The sequence below is a fragment of the Seriola aureovittata genome, chromosome 10 (genome assembly GCF_021018895.1).
Source record: "Seriola aureovittata isolate HTS-2021-v1 ecotype China chromosome 10, ASM2101889v1, whole genome shotgun sequence".
NCBI classification, from domain to species: domain Eukaryota; kingdom Metazoa; phylum Chordata; class Actinopteri; order Carangiformes; family Carangidae; genus Seriola; species Seriola aureovittata.
The window spans coordinates 21,935,615-21,955,825 of NC_079373.1; the positions used below are offsets into that span (position 1 = coordinate 21,935,615).

Here is a 20,211-nt window from a genome sequence, read left to right on the forward strand (position 1 = left end):
ATGTGTGCCTGTATGCATGTATAACTATATGTGTGAGTGTTTCTGCCTGCGGTGTTGTTAGTGTGTATGTATTTAGTAAGCATGTTTGAGAGAGTGTACGCGTTTCTATATGTACAGTATGTATATGTGTATGTGGGTACATGTGTACTTAATAATGCAGTATTGTCAGTAGAGCCTACAATGGCCTGTTTCATTTAATTTTGGAGATTCTGACATCTCAAAGTTTTCTGGTCAGACTTCAGGGATAGACAGATCTTAACACATGGAGGAGCTGAGTTTTCAGTAGTCATGCACTTCCGAACTCCAGCCCAATATGTCATCAACCCGGGGGTCTCTTTCTTTCCTTCTCCCTCTCTTCCTCTGCATCACCTGAACCCTGGTGACACACCACCGATCCCCTCAGTGGAAGTTCACTGCACAAAGTGTATTGTGCGTGTGACCCATTAAGAACTTCTAAAAGGAGCCATCGGTGAAGCCAGCACAGAGCCACGTGCTGTGTTGGCAATTGAGTGTGGAGAGGGCAAGAATGTGGCCCCAGACTCAGCCTCTGGTTATTCAGTGTGTAAAAGACAGAAAGAGCAAAAGAGGCAGGAATATTAAGCATGCTTTTGGGCATTAATCATATTTTGAGACTGGAAAAATAACCTCTGATCAGAGAAATGTCGGCTGTTAAACATTCCTCATATTACACAAACTACACGTCCCCTTTCCTTTTCAGACAGCAGATTTATTTTATGTGAAGTTCTTTTTAATAAATCAGTGTGACTAATACAGGCAGCAAAGGTCAAAGCACGATCAACTTTGCTGTTTGACGGACATAGTTCTGGATCATATTAAATCCCTTTGTGTTCATATACTTATTTGAAAAAGGCAAAAAGCATTCATTGTCAGTGCAGGGGAAGTGTAAGGCTCAAACTGCGGTTGTAGAGTGTTGAGTTCAAGGAGATGGTTCGGCGTGTGTTGTACTTGAATTTGACACAGGAGGGCTGAGTTCATGTCCCATCTTTTCCACACTTTCACCATGACAGTTATCTTTCCAAAACTTTAGACAACTCTGTTTAGATGATTGCATGACCATAAACAGCTTGATCAAACTTTAAAAGCCAAAAGCAGTTGGGTTGATGGGTATGACAACATAATCAATTAAACGACAAAGATTTGTAGCAGAGATTTTGCAGGGTATCCCTTTAAAGGTACCATATTGTAGAAAGTGAGATTTCCATATCTCAGGTGCTGTAGCAATACTGTGAAAGTATCATAAAACTCAATCCACGAAGAAATGCACACAGCCCATATTCAGAAGCTGTGCCTTAAAACGAGGCGTCAGGACTAGTGTAATTTTATGATGTCACAACTATACGGTCACCGCACTGAGCCATGACCTCTGCACAGCTTATCCACTGTCCACTCTTTTTTTGTTGTTGTTTTAACTGCATTAACAATGCAACATGCTAAGCTAACGAGCTATGGGACAGAAAAATGTTGAGGAAACACAATCGTTGGATGTCGGGAAGCCGGTATATCATTGCACATTGTCTTCCAAAGGATAATAATATGACAAACCAGTGGCTGAAGCTTATTTTTCTCAAATACCGAAGCGTTGTTTTTTCTCCTTTATGAATAAACTTGTGAATGAACTTCTGTACTTTCATCAGTCAGCATTAAATTAGTCCAAACAGTTACTCACATCCTTCCTGCGTTGCATGACAAGGTCCTTTGTCAGCATATGTTCTTGTCACTATGCCTGTGCTTCAACAAGACACATTTGTTGTACGATGTCAAAAAAAAAAACTATTTGAGATTCTTTGACTTGTAAAAACACGTTGCCTCCACCGCAGACGCCACCATCCATCTTGTTCTCTCACATTTGAAATGCATCGTCTGAGTCGACCTTTCACCTGCGTGGCCGTGTCACTTCCTCTCTCCAGGGCTGTCCCGCTTCAGGAGGAAGGGATAGACAGGTCACAAAGGTTAGCAGGTTGAGCTGTCAGCACAGGTTTCACCTCTTAAGTGAAGCCTGTGAGGAATTGGGGTGGGATACCCAGAGACTGCAGGACACAGTGTGGGGTCGCAGCAGATCTGATTTATTACTATTATCACTGTGAACTCCATGTTCTTTAACTCCATCACTTTGTCAGTACGTCTTCCCTCTGTGTCCCCTGGCTTTCTCCCTCTCTGTCCTCTCTGTATGATCAGGCCTTTTGATACAGATCACCTGCCATGTCATGTTATTCATGTGGAGATTATGAATACAACTGTTGCTCAGTGTGTCTTCCTCAAGTGTCATCCATACAATTAGTATGATGTTGGTGCAGTTTCAGCTGAAGTGAGGTGAAGTTGACCTGCGGACCTGCCTGGGAAGAAGTGAGCTTTTTGTAAATACAGAGTGACTGAATGAACTGAATGAACCGAAGCTAAAAGTGAAAAATATATTTTCCAATGAACATAAAAGTTGTGTTTTTAATAAATAGCAATAGTCAATTTAAAGCATAAGGCTGGTAGTATTTTATATTGTTCTTATTTACAAGAAAGTTTCCAAAGACTATTAAAAACACATCAGTGAGTCACTCCATTGCACTGGATGTAACATTCCTTTATTACTGTGAACATACACTGTAGTTTTAATCTCACACACACTGCACCAGCAGTGCAACAAACACGTATTAATTCGCAGCTGAAAATGATCCTCGATAAAATGCACTACTTACACCTGCTCGAGCAACGTATGCTAAAAACTACATTGCTCTGCTTTTTGAGGAAATGACTAAGCTTGAGTTTAAAAAAACATATTTTGACTTTTGAAAAATATAGAAAAACACCATCCTCATTTCAGTACCTCCCCTAAAGCCATTGTTGGCCTGAGATTTAGTTCATTTTTCCGTAAACAGCATTTATTCCGACTGGTTTAGCAACTGGGTTAATAAACAGAATCTAGTCGGGTTTTGAGAGTTTTGCTGATGTGGCTGATGCACTGCAGCTGTCTGAGCAGTCCAGCAGTCCAAAACTTGCTGACATGTTTATGCTTTTTGTTGAGTTAAACATATTTTAGATGCTGTCAGGGTGACCTCCATCAGGCACGTAACAGCTGAATAACTTTTATAGCGACTTTGTTGTGCCTTACTGTTACAAGCACCTGTACTGCTGTGCACTTGTGTGTATTTACATTGTGCATTATGTTAACAAATGTTCCCGTGGTTCCTGCTGAGCATAAAGTCAAAAAAGATTTTGTCTCACATTTTCCCTCACAGAGCAAATGATACTAACTTGCGAGAACAGGACAGGAATCCATTGCTTTGTCCTACTACGTGTCTGCCGCTCTCCCACTCTGTTTCCTTTCTCTCATTCTCTCCCCTCTCTTTTCTTTTTGCTAGCCCATTGTGTCCTGCTCCTATCTTTGAGGATCTGAAACATCTCTGTCAACAGTGTGTGATTGTGTGTCTCCGTGCATTTTATAAGTCTGTGTGTGCGTGTGCGTCCTGATCTCTGTGTAGGAACATCTGTCCGCTCATGCTAGCGAGGGACAAACAGAGAGGGTGAATTCGTAACAGGCCTCAAATAAACTCTTTGACAAAGGAGAATGGGAAGGACACTGTGGTCTGCCAATAAACAGAATTTTCCCAATTAACCCGGGGGTTGAAAAGATAGGTGAACCGCCTTGAACAAATGCTGAGGAGACCAAAGAGCTGATTGAAAGTTACTTGCAGTCTTTACTTGGGTGGCGACAGGACGGGCTGTTTACTCAGGCTTTGGACTGACTCACAAATCAAAGTGTGTGTCAGAATGGAGAGATTAGGGAGCCAGAATAGGTAGGGATTCTACCTGCACCCCTGTCTCTTTGTTGTCACCCACCTGGATGAACTGTTAACATTGCGTAACAGACACGCACACAACAGAGAAACTTTCTAATACCCCGATAACATGCAGCTGTTTTTATCTCCTGCTTCAGAAGTGAGGAGGCCCAGAAAAGGCTTTTTAAAGCACTAATGAGTGTAGCATTGTTCAGAGTGGGAGATTCCCCTTCCACTGAAGCATTTGGCTGCTCTCAGTGTGTCCCGTCCCAGCAGCTGCTGTCATATCAGGACACGACACAGACCTTAAAGCTGGTAGAACACTGTCAGTAAAGCCATGCATGGACCTAAAGGGAAAGAGAGTGTGACAGAAATACGCAAAGATGGTGACAGAGTTTCTAAGAGAAAGGGGAAGTTGCAGTTTCTCTGCAAGAGCTACGTGATTTGTCATTCATCAACTGTAATAGATATTATCAGATGACATCAGACTGGTTTGGATAGAGTTACAGCACGAAGTACATAGTGAAGTCGGGTACTACTGAGCAAAGTTTTCCGGTTTAGTTGTTACATTTGTTTATCTGGAAGTGGGTAACTGATGTGCTCTACCAGGAGCTCAGGTTTCAAAGACATTTAAAAAGCCATCTCAGACAATGCAGGATCTTAAGTCCTGGATGTCTTGCTCATCATTTATCTGATCCCATTTCCTGACTTCTAAAGATTGAGGGATCTAATTCAAACCTCTCTGCTTTCACCTGCTTTGTATTCCCACTGTATTCACTTTGTTTGAAAAAAGGAAATATGTGTTTTGACAACTTCACATTTCACTGGCTTTCATGCCACAGCTTCTCCGCCTCCCCTGCTCCATCACTCCTTCACTCCTCCCTCACTGCTCGCGATCCCTCTAGGTGAATTCAACCTTGTCTTACTGGTAAATGAAGGACTGCAGGAACGCAGGAGGGAGGGGTGGGGCATTACCTTTCGGAAGTGAAGCTAGCTCTCTGACCCGCTGTGGTGAAAGGCCCTTAGGCTTCGCTGCATTGCTCACACAAGATGATCTCTATGGGGAAAGCAGGAGATTACACCTGGTAGGAAGGAGACTTAGCATAAAGTCAGTTGGCTCCTTTGTGGAATAATCCGCTCTTCTCATCCAAGTCACTGCGATGAGTGATAAGACCTCAAGTGTGTATGAGTGGAGAGGAAAAAATAGCAGTGTAACCTATTAACACTTCTGTTCTCATGTTACATGTAACCAATATTATGAGATTTAGCTTCATGTGATGAGGCACACTTTGTGATCTCACTGAGGAATTAAAAAAAATAAACTTTTTTGTTCAGCTCAGTGCTGGAAATGTCACATTCACTTTAACTGTAAATATACACTATTTGACAGGACACTGGAAATGATGACACATCATTTTATTTTTAGAATATTCACAATGTGTCAGAGCTTATTTCATCTGATTGTCACTCGAAGGGGTGTTTCCAGTTTGTTATCACTAGTATCAAAATGATGAGTTACTGGTCAAAGAACTAATATCACTACCTGAAGTCATTCATCCTCATCACTCTGACTGACCTCAAACTTCACTCTCTATTGTGTCTTCTAGGAATGGGATCCCATCAGTGAGTGATGCTCACAGGAGGTGATCTCAGGTAAGATGAATCACCCCTTTTTTTTTTTTATTATTCCCCTGCACTCACGTGGGCCGCTGATTCACATGAGCAAGTACTCATCCGTGTGCCTTCTCCTTATGTTTCAACTTGCCGGATCTCAAGCCAAACGAGCCTGAATAATCATATTCTGAATGAGTCGCAGGCTGTGTATGAATCGATACAAGATATGTCAAATGGCTCTTGGCTGTGTGTGTGTGTGTGCGCGTGTGTGTGTGTATGTGTGTATTAAGAAAACATATCCTGAAACACAAAACAGGACTGTAACAGAAAATTTAGATGATACGTTACAGAGGAAAAATCAATTAGATGTTTTGGAAATGCCTGCAGATGAAGGCAGTCCTCCGCTGACAGTATAGATTGTCTCAGTGAATAACCCTGCTATCCCCAGATGCCACCATCTCTGTTAACAATAGATCATAGCACTGCTGGGCTTGTAGTTTTGTTTTGATTGAAACCAGTCTCGCTGGCTTGTCTGTCTCATGCAGGAGCCTGAAAAGCTTCTTCTGCCTGCTTATAGTCTTCTTCTGTCATGGTTGTTTTATGAAAAAAAAAAAAAAAAAACTTTATGAGGGAGTAGTGGAAATTTTTGCTCATTACACTCTAAGTGATCTTACTTTAGAAATGAAACTCACTGTAGCTTGGATTATACTGTCTGCTGTTGTGCTGATGTTGACATTTGTTTCACATTTATGTCTGAGTCATGTCATATTGGTCAGGTTTACCCGGTTAAAGGCTGTTGTGCTTCTTCTGTTGTCACACTCGCTGCAGGTGTATAAATCCCTGATAATGGGAAATAGAAGTAGCTTTCAGTGATGTAAAGGTCAGCAGAGAATCTATTATTGACCATGTTACTGTCATTTTCAGTATCACAATGATATGATACCACTACTGTGTCTCTGCCATCGAAACCTCGCGAGCATGGATTCCTGTAACTGTTAGCTTTAGGTGGTTTCTCTATGTCTATCATTTTGCACACAATGACTGATTCACTTTTTAAACTGCTAATCAAAAGTTCCTTTGCACTGAAAATGGTGGTGTAGATTGTTCTCATATGGTGCTTTGTAGCAGGGGTGAGGTTCATGTGAATGTACAGTAAATACTATATTGGCCAGAACATGATTAGACCCTGATTTGGTGACACATCACTCCTGTTGTACTGCTTCTGGTTTTGACTCTCTGAAGATTAGAGAAGACGCTGATGTATGCTGGTGAGCCATGTTTGACATCTTAAAGATATATTATCACATTAAAATAAAATGCATGAATCAATGAAAATTAAACAAATCCATTAAGATAATTTCCCTTTTAAATACAGTAAACATGACGAAGTCTAATGTTATTTCAATTGACATTTTGCAATCGCAGAAGCAATAAGCACTAATCAGCAGATTAGTGAATTAACAAACCTTTATCAGCTCTTAGCTATCAGGAGGTGGAGATGCTGTCACAAGTCACGAGTGCTGCTGTTCGGCGCTGCACCGACAGTGATAGTCAGAGAGAGTCGGAGGCGGTTAGAGGGGCAGAGACAGCGATAGAAATACAGCGTCCAAAATACGCTGACGTCGCAACACAACTGCATGTATGAAGAAGACAAAGCACATCAATCAGAAGGAGAGAAATCTAGAGTCAGAGAGAGAAAGAGACTGTTAATGATGCGTTAATGACCTCTACATTTGTTCCTCAAACGTAACACGACCTCAGTATTTTTAGGAATTTTATATTCAGACCATTTGACTGGATTGAACAGAGGTCACATGGGCCAATGTTATTAACACCATAGTGAACTGATTTGCATACCTTTTGAATAGGTTGGTGTTATTGCCTGTTGAGTTGCGCTAGCATTTCTCTACAGATGTTGACATCCAAAGTTGTCTGTGTTTCGCAAGACACAAAAGGAGCTTATACACCTTCTGAGTGTCTCCACAGAGGGCTTGATAAGTGATAGTGGATGATCAGTGCATCTTTCATAATCTTGCATGTAAATTGGAAAACACATTGTCATCACTCCTCTCACACTGTACCTCACCGCGCACTCTCTCGATGCTAATTGGCCACGGCCCGCATGAAAAAAAAAAAAGGCCATACAGTGTAGTCCAGTGTGATAGAGCATTCCCAGGTCAAGTGGCTGCTCTCAGGGTGACTCGACACTTTTGACATGTGGTTGGCTGTTCAGCAGCAGCAGCAGCAGTACAACACTTGTGTTCACAACGTTTGCCTGTTGGGATTAGCGCTGTGCAGCTGCCCTGCTCCTCACAGCTGACCAAACATGGGACTATTAGGACAGAGGTGGAGCTCAGTGGACCTCTTTGCACTGATTTCCAGTCATTCAATCATTCTCACACACATTCACACATATTCATTCACAAACACTGTGCTGACTCATTTTTATTGGTCGGTGCAAAAAGTGTTAGAACAAATGAGTTCTGTGCGTGCATTACTTTGCTCCCTCTATTCGTAATTACTCAGAATGCACTTTAGTCAGTGCATCTCTGACAAGTGCAGTTTCATTAACTATCACGTCTCAGGTCACTAAGATATTCCATATCTATCTAAAAGGTATTAAACTTTGTGATGATTACTTCAGTGTGAGCTTCCTTCCTTTATTGGTTCCAGTTTTGCTTCAGTTACTGTACGCATGATCAGCGAGATCCTGTCTTCTGGGTTAGGCCCTTGTTTTTCTTCATGTTCATGTTCTAGGGCCAAACAAAGGAAACATCTGCTTTACTGCTGTTCTAACTGCTCCAGATCTACACACACACACACACACACACACACACACATACACATACACATACACAAAGAAGCAGACCTAGTGTTTGCTCCTGCCAGAGGAAGAGTGTTTCTACACAAGGCACACATGCATTGATACTTACACACACACACACACACACACACACACACACACACACACACACATACACAGATGCTGCCTGTCTTCCACTCATCCTCATCCTGTCACAACCACTGTGCAGTTTGTCCTCCACCACCGTCTCTGCCATCAGGACCTGCTCTAACAGCTGCTCTGGCATCCAAATCGATCGGTCCCATTTTCTGTCTGTCCTCATATCAGTCAGTTCTTCTTCTGTTTCTCTGTCTCCTCCTCTGCTCTGACAAGCAAGCATTTCACAGGCAGGACTTTGTACTATAACTTTAACATTTTCTCAAGTAGTACAATGTACAAAATATGATGTTATAGTGTAGTAAAACAAAATGATCACATTTAAATCATTTAAATTAATACATTTAAGTCCTTACAGCTGTTATGGATGAGGTTTACCCGATTACTCAACTTACTGAACGTGCAAAACTAAAATATTAACATGTTTTCATCAAAATATCTACCTGTGTTTTTCTTTGCATACTTGAATGTTTAGCACAAATTGCAGCATATCTAACTCATGGCATTGAAAATCTTCAGATTTTCTAATACAGAGACTTTTTAGCCATTTTTCTTCATTCCACAATGACTCCTCAAAGAGGTACTGTATATGAACAGGGTTACACATATAACAAAAACTGCAATAAGGAAAGTCGACAGCTACACTTGTTGCCCAGTTACTGGCAAATACAAGAAGAAAAAATTTTTCAAAAACAGAATCTGTTTTAAAGAGTCTGTAGTTACTATGGTAAAGGAAATACAAAGTGCAGCATCCAGATGTATAAGAGATACGTATGATATAAAAAAACATATTCAGTGTTAGAATGTGAGTCATGTGATGTGTGATTCGTTTTTTTTTCCTGAGCAGCATTGTTATCCTGTAGGTCACCGATATATGTTGCTTTGACTATTTTGTACAAGACTGCTTATTGTGACCCATACTTACGTCACGTTTTATTGTTTTGCCGCCTCTAGAGGCGTAGTAACTATGACGAAAGAAGTCAGGTGATGTAGTGAGTGTAGTGTGAAAGTCTGCATTAGCAGGAGGTTGGGGTGGAAGCGTGGGTCAACAAAACACAGCACTTTCATAAAGGAGGCCGCTGTTTGTTTGGAAAGTTATGTTTCTTTTATCAGTGAACGTTTGACTACGTTAACCACGTGTTAATCATTGTAACTGTGACAACAAACATCCTCTAATGTTAAAGAAGTACTTATTTTCACTCACACCACGATGTCTTCCTAAACCAAGTAGTTCTTGTGTCTTAACCTAAGAAACAAGCTGTGACCATTTCACAACTTTAACCCCCAACAGGATGACATAGTTCCTCACCGCCTCACGGACAAAATGAAAAAAAATAATTGAATGAATAATTGAATTATTTTTTATTATTATGAACGTATATTTTAAAATAAAAATAACAAATTAATATATTCTCATCTGCCACTATGTATGTTTATGGTTTGATTACACACAGAAATGAGTGGATTATTTGTAGATTAAGATCATGGTCACGATTAAAAAGAAACCAACGTTGACTGGTCAAGGCAGTGGACTGAGAACCGTTGTTTTCTGTGTCATATCCATCCACTCTTCTCCCCGAGAAGTTTTGCGATTCTATAGCATTACAACAACAGCGCACTTCGTCCGCCTTTGCTTCTGAGACACAACTTTCATAACTCACACGGCCACTAGAGGTCCTTGTAACGCACTTATAGGTCATTGGCTTTCGCAGAAACAACTAACGCTGTTATTTTTCTTGAAAGGACAGAATTAAGTAAATGTGTTTGCAGACATCGACAGAGGTTACAAATGAATTAAATGATCTCCGGAGATGAAACCACAATCCTGGAAAACGGAGGTTGTAAGGACGACTGTTTGTTGCGGCTACAGTGGCTCAGACTCTAACTCTCTAAAGCCTCGACATCAAGAAGACACAGAAATAGCCCTTGTGTGGGCCCTTTCAAACATTTTAGAATAATAACCCTCGTCACCCAAAAGGGAAAAGGCAAGGTCTGTCCTTCCCAGAGATTATGGTGGGAAGAATCAATGACTTCCTCCATCTTTTTCCCTCAGGGGACAGGGGGACAAAGTCTCACTGGTATTAATAGTAGTCTTCTGATAAGCTGGCCAGTACGCTGCCTTGTGGTGTCACAGCCTTTCGTCTCGTTGTGAGAACCTCTTGTTATAGTATCAAAGAGCTCTTATAGAATATACATTTCATTGCCTTCCTGTTTTTGTTCAGCTGCCTGTGCTTCACTGTACATCACAACGTTTTTACAGTACAATAGGGGACACTTGAGTGTCCCATCAGTAGACACTTGACACTGCGTCTTTGACAGTTTTCTCTTCAGCTCTCTGTTGGGGCTGTGATGCCGCCCGCTGCCCCAGAGCAGTGTTACGAGTGGAGCCTTGTGTCGTAAAATACTGGGAGCAAAAGTGATATGTCTCTCTCATTGACACAGCCGTTATCCTGAATGGCAAGCTGTATGTTTGCTTCAGGGCCTGACGAGCCATTTACCCCAACACCGAGTCACAAAAGGAGCTGTAAATACAGGCGCTCAGCTTTTCGATTAGCTCATTGTTTCTGAAAGCACAGGAAACATCATGTAACACTTTGGTATATAGTCCCACTAAAAGACAGAGTTGTGCTTGGAGAAAGCTGTTAAAAAAACATCGTTTTTTAAAGAGTGATACAAAGACGAGGAATTAGAAACAATTGTGTTGTTAAACTCGAGTCGTGTCCATTGAATTGAATATTTTGTTTCTTGACTTCTCAAAGAGTTATTTTTTTTTTCATTCTCAGCTGGTTTGATAGCCTCAATGCCCCAAATAGGTTCTCTGAAAGGAGAGCATGGGAAAAATAGCTGTCATTGTGGAAACTGCTGGGAAAAGGCTGCGTTCTCATTGGTAGCAGTGCAGGGCATTGTGGGATGTGAGTGAGCTGAGAAAGACTGTTTTGCTCCCTCTGAGAAGGAGGAAACATGGAAACATGGGCACAAAAAGCACCAAGATTAGACCAGTCCAAGCAGAACTAACTCACTGCAGTTTATGCTCTGTTGGCTTCACTTCAGTCAGAGATGGGAAGATGAGAAGTGGATGGTCAGTGATTGTGGCAGTGAGTGTGGCGAGGTGGGCAGGCTGGCCACTCTTGTTTCACAATCATCTGCTCCAGCCGATTTAAAATCCCCTGACATCGGCACGAGCAGTGGCGGCCCGCATACCGACATACCAGGCTGATGGTTGCCGGCCCATTAGCGGGGCCCAAGTCGTGGAGCCCACCCAGGGCTGCCGACCCTCTCCTTGCCCACCTTCTGCCTTCCTGCCCAGCCCTGGCTCTGGATCAGAGGCAGGCCGCATGTCGGGGGACAGGGCTAATGATGGCCGCAGCCATGCCATCCCTTTCAAGCCCCAACCCGAGAGTACAATTTTGGCTAATGCTATTTCCTGCAGATAAGATGCAAACAAGCTCCTTTTACTTCTTTTTCCTCATCAGTGGTTTGGGAGGTGAGGGAAGGGTGAGCGGCGGCGGAATACGTGATGGAGTCCGTGCTCTGTTTCATCATCAGCTGGTTGGGCGTTACTTAGCTTCGCTAGCAGCGACCAGGCTTGCTATCACATTGAATTGATTTGAAATATCAGAGACGTGATGTATGAAGTGGAAGCAGTGGAATGAAATAAAGATTGGCCATTTCATGTGCACAGAACTCAAACCAGTTATCCGTGTCGAAGCACTTTGCCTCCATCGCTCCCTAAGTGGCTTAATCAAGGCTGTGTTACATGATTATTTTACTCACCCAAGACCCTCGAAATTGTTTCCAGCTTCAAAGGAGATTGTTGGAGATATTCATGCTAAATGGAAATGGTCTCCTGTTTTGCTACTCTGTGGTCACACATTGTCTTTCTTTGACGATTCACATTAAAACCTTTTGTAGTGAAGGAAAAAAAAGCTACAAAAATCACGCTTTTGACAGAGTTTCACTGTAAAATACCTGGAAACAAGTTGCTGCAAGCAGATTGCTGGTTTTTATATCCCAGTGTGAATCCAAACTTACCGTGTTTTCTGCTGCAAAAAGACTCTGGGCTATACAGTGGACAGTAATCAAGGTCCTTCTATGAGGAGGACATGACAGGAAATGTGGTCTGAACATAAAGAAAGTGTGCATTACTCCAAAACAACACACACAGACAACGAATCTAAACATGCTCTGTCTCATCTCACTGTCAAGGAGGCTCTCTTTAAAATATATCTCACACCATAGTGTATGATTTGCATTGAATTCAGGTGGGATGCCCTGTAGCGTGCGCCTTGTAGCGTTTTGTTTGTTTGTACCTTGCAGGTATTGAGACAGAGAAGAATTACATCATGATCATTTCTGAGGGCAGAACTGTAGTGAAGTGGAGTAAAGACCACCACGTAGTTTGTTGGCATTTAACATGTTTGCATCTTCCGTCTGTAGCTGTGGTTACACACCCACACCATCACACCCTGTTGCATTGTTTTTCAGTAGAGCTGTAGGCAGTCAACATAAGCCATAAGCCATGCTGTGTACTTGTGATGTCTGTACAGAGAAAAAAAATTACCCGATATCTACATCTAAGAAAAATTGAACAACTACATGTAATAAAAACATAACAGCTGAGTACAGTGAATGTGTGTTTTGTGATTGTGGAATCTCTTGGCATTTGGTATCTTCTCTCCGCACCATCTCTCTCTCTCTCTGTTTGAGGACAGCAGTGTCGTCAGAGGGGATGTGTGATGTCGGGTATGGTCTGAGCAGGGCGCACACATCCGTCCACGTGCCCCTCTGATCCCAATCATTCATAAATTCAGCCAGAGAGATTTGTATCCGCTATCCGCCCTGCACTGTCTGTTATCTCTGTCCCCCACCTCCCTTTGGCTATTAGAAAGGAATGAGATGTCGCAGTGCGTACGCTCACAAACACACTCACAAGTCTGATGGCGGTGACATCTGTCTGTCTGGCACTTCTTACATACCTTCTCACTTCTTCTTTTTTTTTTTTACCCTTTTATGTCCATCATTCGGTTTGTTTTTACTTTCGTCTTTTAAATGCAATATTCTCTCAAGAGGAAAACTTTCATCTCCTTTGTGTCTTCTCTTTCTCTTCTTCAGTTCTTCCTTTTTCTCTCTATGTCCACTTTCTCACCATTCCTCCCTGTCCCTTGGCCAGAAAAAAAAGCAGTGAAATTTCCCCTCAGTCATTTAGCCCAGATTCAACACTGCAGGCAGGCAGTGTAGAGGCTGTAACTTACCAGAATGTAAATAGAGCAGTGTTTTTCACATTACTTCACCGCTTATTTTTAGTAGCTGAACAAGAGCAGGCAAGGGTGTGCCTTTTCAAGCCCCGACTGTAAGTCTTATCAGCTGAATACACAGAAAAAAAACTGAGAGAAAATTATAAATCAAATAAAACAACAATGACCCAATACAGGAAGTGATGTGTTGATTCATGGCTTAACTTTTAACTGTAACTGGCAGACAATACTGGGGCAGCTTTTTTAAACATAGGGAAAGAATGCTGCCTCGCTGACTCTGTTTTTCTCTTTCACTCTGATGCACTGCACACGCACTCAAGGTGTCATAAATTTTCATTGTAGCTTGAAAACAGTTGAGTATATTATATTGTTTTTTTTTTTTTTGGTGCTGTAATTATGCTGGGCTAAGTAATCAGCTGCAGACGCCAGGCTTCTGCCAGCTGGATTTTCCCTCTCAGTGACACCTTTGAAAGGAAGATTACGCAAAATTTTTGTTTACATTGTAGGTTACATAATAGGTTTTTATATAATGTACTACCGACAACAAACTTCCCTAGCAAGGTCAAATGACAGGCTGAGCCACAGAGCAGTTGAATATTTTGCCCAAAGGCTCTTTCTTCAAGCGTGGCTGCCAGCCATTCCTCGATTACTGGGCCGCATCCAGCTCATACCTTCGCTTCACTTCCAGACATCAAACCAGTAACACCAGTCTGTTTTAGCAGACGCAGCACCTGCAGCAGTGGGGAAGCTAAGTGGTGGACAGTGGCTACGTCTCCTTGCCTCTGTGGCTGGCAGTCTTCCTCCCAGCCGCCCCTCTGCTCACACCAGGAAATGTCTTTTTCCAACTCAGTCTCCAATGCACTTAATTCCTCCCGGCTCTCCAGCGACAAAGCCAAAAGAAAAAGAGATCAGTTGCTGGCAATAGCTAGCACTTCTCTTAGCGTTCACTGTCTTCCTCCACCTCTATAAACACTTTGATTTTCCTTTTGCAGAAATGTTGTATATTGCAAAGACGACGTCAGCACTTGTGTTGTCAAATGCAGCTTTGAAAATGAGACCACTAAGCAGAATCTGCAAGGTGATGCTGAGGGCCGTTCTCACATTGCACATCATAGATGAGCTTCTGAGAAAAGCTCAGTTTTCTCAAATGAGTGCAGTTCACACGTTTTCTCACACAAAAATGGATGAAAGCTGTCTAGGTTGAAGTGTTTGTGTGTGAGTCTGTATGTGTGAGTCTGTGTGTGTGTGTGTGTGTGTGTGTACATATGTACGTTTATATGTCTGTTGTGAAGAAAGAGGTGCTAAACCCTCCATGTTCAGCACAGTCACTGAACATGGTGACTCAGTTGAATTTCCACTGAGGTAAGCTGTCACTCTCTGATGAACAGTGAACTCACAGAAGCACTGAGTCACACACTGCACACACATACACACACACACATCTAATGTCCCCAGATACCTTATGGGCCAGCTAGGATTATATGCTAAATATTTTCAGTGGAGCCATCAATAAATCCAACACAAGGCAATTCTCTTTCCCTCTCTGTGATGCTCTTGGTGCGTAGCCATAGATGCACACATACACACAAACACACACACTTGTGCTTGGCCTTGTCCCTGTCCAAACAGCCCTTCTATAGTGAGAGGCTCCAATGGAGTGGATCAGCTCCAGCTAAGACACCCTTTCACACTTCCTCCCTCCCTTTCTCCCAACCCTCCCTCCTGTGTGACCGCAGGGCCTTCCTTCCTTCCTTCCTTCCTTCTGACACAGAGGCCTGGGGGAGTTGCAGGGGAGTCAGGATGGCCGGATGTGCCCTGATCAGACAGACAGACAGAAAGATAGACTGACAAGGAACAGACATGCAGACAGGAGGATGCTCGCTGCTACTGTGGACTTTGGGCTCGGTTTTGTTCCCATCCGGAGCTACAATGAGAATGACATCATTCCTGTTTTGATAGTACAACAGGAAGGTGCAGGGAGATGGAGAGCTGCGGTGTGTGTGGGTGAGAGTATGAAGAAGTATGAGGAAACAAAAGGGAAACATATAAGCGTGGATCAGAGAAGAGGCAGAGCTACGATCATATCAGAGGTGGTATATCTGAGTGTCGGTCTGCAGGAGGCTTTGATGGGCCCCACAGAATTTTTTATTTTCAGAAACATACTGTACATAATTTTTCCTCTCTCCCTTCTCCTTCTGAATCTAATAAAGCAATAAAATCAATAAAGTGAATTAAGTCTCAAGCCAGATTTGCCTCACAAGAGTTCTTTTATATTTCAGTCTCAGAGTGTAGGGTTAGCAGGCGCAGGGCCTGCGCCTCACACAGGAAGAGCCCCGTCTATACAAAGCAACCTCATGTCTTAGTGTACAGCTCTGTACCTGCAAGCTATTCATACAGCAAGACTTAAAGACGCTTTGTAGTTTCAGAGCAGTTCTCAATGCAGTTTATCTCCTCTGCAAGACAGCCATTTCCTCCACCGTTGTCGGGAGTGGGGGGAGAGAGAAATACAAGCAAGTGGCTGAAGGAGCAGAAGAAAGAAAGGAAAGAAGGACAAAATGAAAGAAAGTAGGGGGAGAGAGGGAGGATCACAATAATAGTAATCTCTCTTCTCTCCCCTCCTCTGTTTTTTTTTTCTCAGAAGAGGATACAGTAAGTGCCAGCTGTGCTCTGCTGCTGCTGTACAGTGCACAGTACTTCAGAGAAGTCAACCTCACTGCACTCCATCCACCCCATTGAACTGCCAGCTCTGGCAATCAATTCTGAGCCTTGTGCTGTCACTGCGGGCCTCTGGACACAGCAGCTGGCTGCAGGAAGACAAGCGCTCTTCCACAGAGTCTGTCCTCCCATCAGCTGCACCCAGCTGTCTAGCAGCAGCCCCACTATTCACAGCACTGCCTGCTGCCGCTGGTGAGGGAGGCACTGCTGTCTTTCACTGCTGTCACCGGTCTTTGCTGACTGGATTCCCCTTCACCATACTTTCTTTTTCACTTCTTCCTTCCTAAATTTTCAACCATACAGACACATCCGCCCTTGAGCTGCGCAGCAGGCCTCATATGTCTGTCTGGGCTCACTTTCTGTCTTTCTTTCTCTTTCTTCCCAAGTCAAATTGTCCATCTGTCTCTGCTTTTACCAATTTTTTCTCCACTATTTCCATCTTGCTTTCTCTCTCCCACCCATTCTCCTCCTGTCTTCCATGCTGGGTCTTTAGATGAACTTTCCGTCTTTCTTGCCGTTGTAGCCTTTCTTTCTTTTGCCTCCATCCATGTCCCTTCTGTCTCTCTGTTTTGTGGTACCCATTCCTCTTTTCTGTCTTTGTTGGTTGCCATGTCTCAGTTTCTCCACTCCTTTCTCTGCAGTTCTGTCCCCTTTTTTTGCCAATCGCTCTGATTTCCGCACAATTTCCATCTCATTCTTTCTTGCTCTGCCACAATTTAAACTATGTCCCCTTTTTCCAAATGTCACAATACTATATCTTTTCTTTCCCTTTTTCTTTAGAGTAACTTCTTTTTCTGACCCTCTTTCTGCTGTATTTTTTTCACAGGTGTCTGTAAGGCGGGGATTTACATTTTCTCAGGACAGGCAGCCCGTGGAGAGAGGCCTGCTGGCAGATCAAAGGCTCCGGCTGTAAAACGATCTGAAAGAGTCCGGCATTAGCATCCATCAGGGTACCTTGAAAGCTCCCTGGTCAGCCGAGAGGGAAGCTGAGGGCCCCCCAAAGTGAAAGCCCAGTCTGGAGAGGGGTGATGAAGGGGCGGAGGGAGGGAAGAATGGGGTTGGATAGAGAGAAAGAGAGAGAGAAAGAGAGAGAGTGGTGGAGGGATGAATAACTCAGCTATCATGAAGGAAATATTTCCACAAGGGAGGAAAATTCCCATTACAAGCTGCAAATGTTTCTCTTCCTTTAACTATTCCTCTCTCTTCCTTCCTCTATCTTTCTATTTTCTTCTCTGCAGCATTGAGGCTGTAAGAGGAGAACATCTCCATCTGTGCACCATCTCCACTCAGCTCACCAGGCCCAGACTTTTACTACCCCACCCTGCAGTCGACACACAGTCAGTCGGGTCATGTCTGGTCGGGGATGGGAAGTGGGGTGAAGGAAGCAGGGAGGGATAGAGTGTGGGAGGAAGAGAAACATGGAGTGGCTTCATATATTGTATCTCTTTACATCAAAATTAGAATTGGGAGAGAAAAAGAAATGTCAGCTGCGCGCGCGTGCGTGCGTGCGTGTGTGCGTGCGTGCGTGTGTGCGTGCGTGCATGCGTGTGTGTGTGTGTGTGTGTGTGTGTGTGTTCCTTCTTTTACGCAATAAACATGATTCATAGTCTTGAAATGGATAGGTAACTAACATGTGTGATAGGGATCAAGATTAGACCTGCATTCCTGGCGTGTTCCAGTGCCTCTGCATTTGTGTCTTTTTCAATAACAAACGTGAGGCCATATTAGCTACGTAAATCTTAAAAAATAAGTCTGCATCCTTTCAGGCTGATCTTGTGATAAAATTCCCTCAACAGACTAAGATTTATAGACAATGAGACCTGACAACACTGAGCTCCTTTTTTTCCTGGAAAGACTTTCAGCAACAGTATGTTACACACTGATATTTTCAAATGTCTGTAGGTTTTTTAAATTCCCAAGTAGAATCACAACCGCTGCCGACTATAAACCTTTTAGCCCTGACGTTCTCTCAGCACTCCTACTGTGACACAAAGTCAGGTTGGGAATGTTTTGCCCATGAATGATTGAGTCCAAATTTGAGGGAAGTCGTGGTTGTGTCTGTGTTATACACAGTTCTAGAGATTGTAACCATCATTTATTGGTCCTGGTTCAATGTTAGTTATGGCTGAGTAGATCTCCTGGAGGACAGTGTGAGAGGATTTAACATGCGTAGTTGATTTTGTAACAGTGAAAATACAGATGTTACAGGTGTCTTCAGGGACATACTGGACGAGGAAGAGTGGACCAAGGGATGTAATGTATTATGTAGCATGAATAATTGCGTAAACACACAGAGTAACAGAATGTAGCCTAGTAAAAGCAGCATCTTGGCAGAGCAGCAGCAGCTTCAGTCTTCCATCAGTGTGTACCTGGGATGCGTTCAGACACAGTATTGAGTGTAGGACATAAGCACTTCAACAGTGCTCAGAGCCCAATACACAATCACTGCAGTTCCACAAGTAAAACAAAGAAGATACACTTGAAGTGTAAAATAACACGTCAGGTTGTGCTTACATGCATAAAGCATGAGTGAAACACAAGATGTTATGGACATTGAAGGGAGAGTTGGACCTAGAACAAGTCTGACTTTCATGCAGGAGACAACATTCAACTTAATATTTATGTAACCTTAACGAAGTGCACACCTTAACCACTGTACTTTACCATAATCGCTATCTCTCCCTAATTTACTAACGTAGTTGCCATACACAGAAAGATAAGAGTTACAGAGCATTGTTCCTGTGCGGTAATTAGGCTGAATGTCTTCATATATGTTTGAAATTTCCAAGTGACCCCTTCTTTTTGAGGCTACATTTTTTACGAACTATGATATTCCACAGTTTTTAGTCCGTGTTATTTTAGTTTGACAGTTCAATGCAAACTTTATAGTAATATGAAAAAAAAACTACACTTTTCAGATGAGGTATTGTAGTTCTTTCAGGTAATAACAGCAATATTCTGTCTTTATCTGAATTTATCCACAAACAGACCTTACAGTGGTCGCATCAAAAGATTTAAGCGGAATGCCAATTTACAATCTCCCTTCTTGTAGTTTAACAATTTTCATTCTTTACTATAGCAGCGATTATATGAGATATGATTCCTGTATACGTGCTAACAAACCCAAAGTATTCACCATAAAGAAGCAGAAGTAAAGATGCACGTGAATAATCCCAACAAACTCATCCACACAGTTACACAACCCTCATATGACATTATCCGTGTGTTTGTACACATCTGCATGCTGACTAACAAATACTCATTCTGCAGTACATGCTGACACTCACTGTATGCCGAAGCACACGCGCAAAATATCCACACACATGCTACTCATGGACACAAAGTACTTCCCACACAGGATCACCCAAACACACACACACTCTCTGGTTGTGTGTCCCAAAGTGTGCAGCTTGCGGACATGTGTGGAGCCTCCTGTGTGCGGGGCCAGGGCTGCATGCCACTGTCTCAGCTCAGTAATGGATGTCCCGTTTGTTGCGCGCACACACAGACACACACACACACACACACACACACACACACACACACACACAGACAGACAGACAGACAGACAGTGGCAGGGCTCAGCACGGCCGTCCTGTCCACGCAAGGATGAGTTCCTCCTCTGTTTAGGGAAAAGGATGTGATCTCACTCGTTAAAAATCCAACCTATGTCGCTTGCCACTCATGACTTAATCCAGGCTTCTCCTTTGTGCAGAGACTCCCCTTCCCCTCTTCTCCTCTTACTTTCTCTTGCTCTCTCTGTCTCTTACTATCTCTCCTCTGTCTGTCTCACTGGTTGCGTCATTTTCTAGTGTGCAGGTTTACTGTTAGAAAGTAGATACGTCACTTGGTGTCCCCACAGGTATAGAAACCCCATGCA

General features: G+C 42.9%; 1 long non-coding RNA gene across 1 annotated transcript in view; it reads left to right on the forward strand.

The window, feature by feature from the left end:
• Positions 1-15,853, forward strand: part of LOC130175880 (uncharacterized) — a 102,088-nt gene extending 86,235 nt beyond the window's left edge. Inside the window, exons 3-4 of the long non-coding RNA XR_008828799.1 lie at positions 5,396-5,441; positions 15,353-15,853. This is a non-coding gene — a long non-coding RNA (uncharacterized LOC130175880). The remainder of the gene's footprint in view (positions 1-5,395; positions 5,442-15,352) is intronic.
• The last annotated feature ends 4,358 nt before the right edge of the window (positions 15,854-20,211 follow it).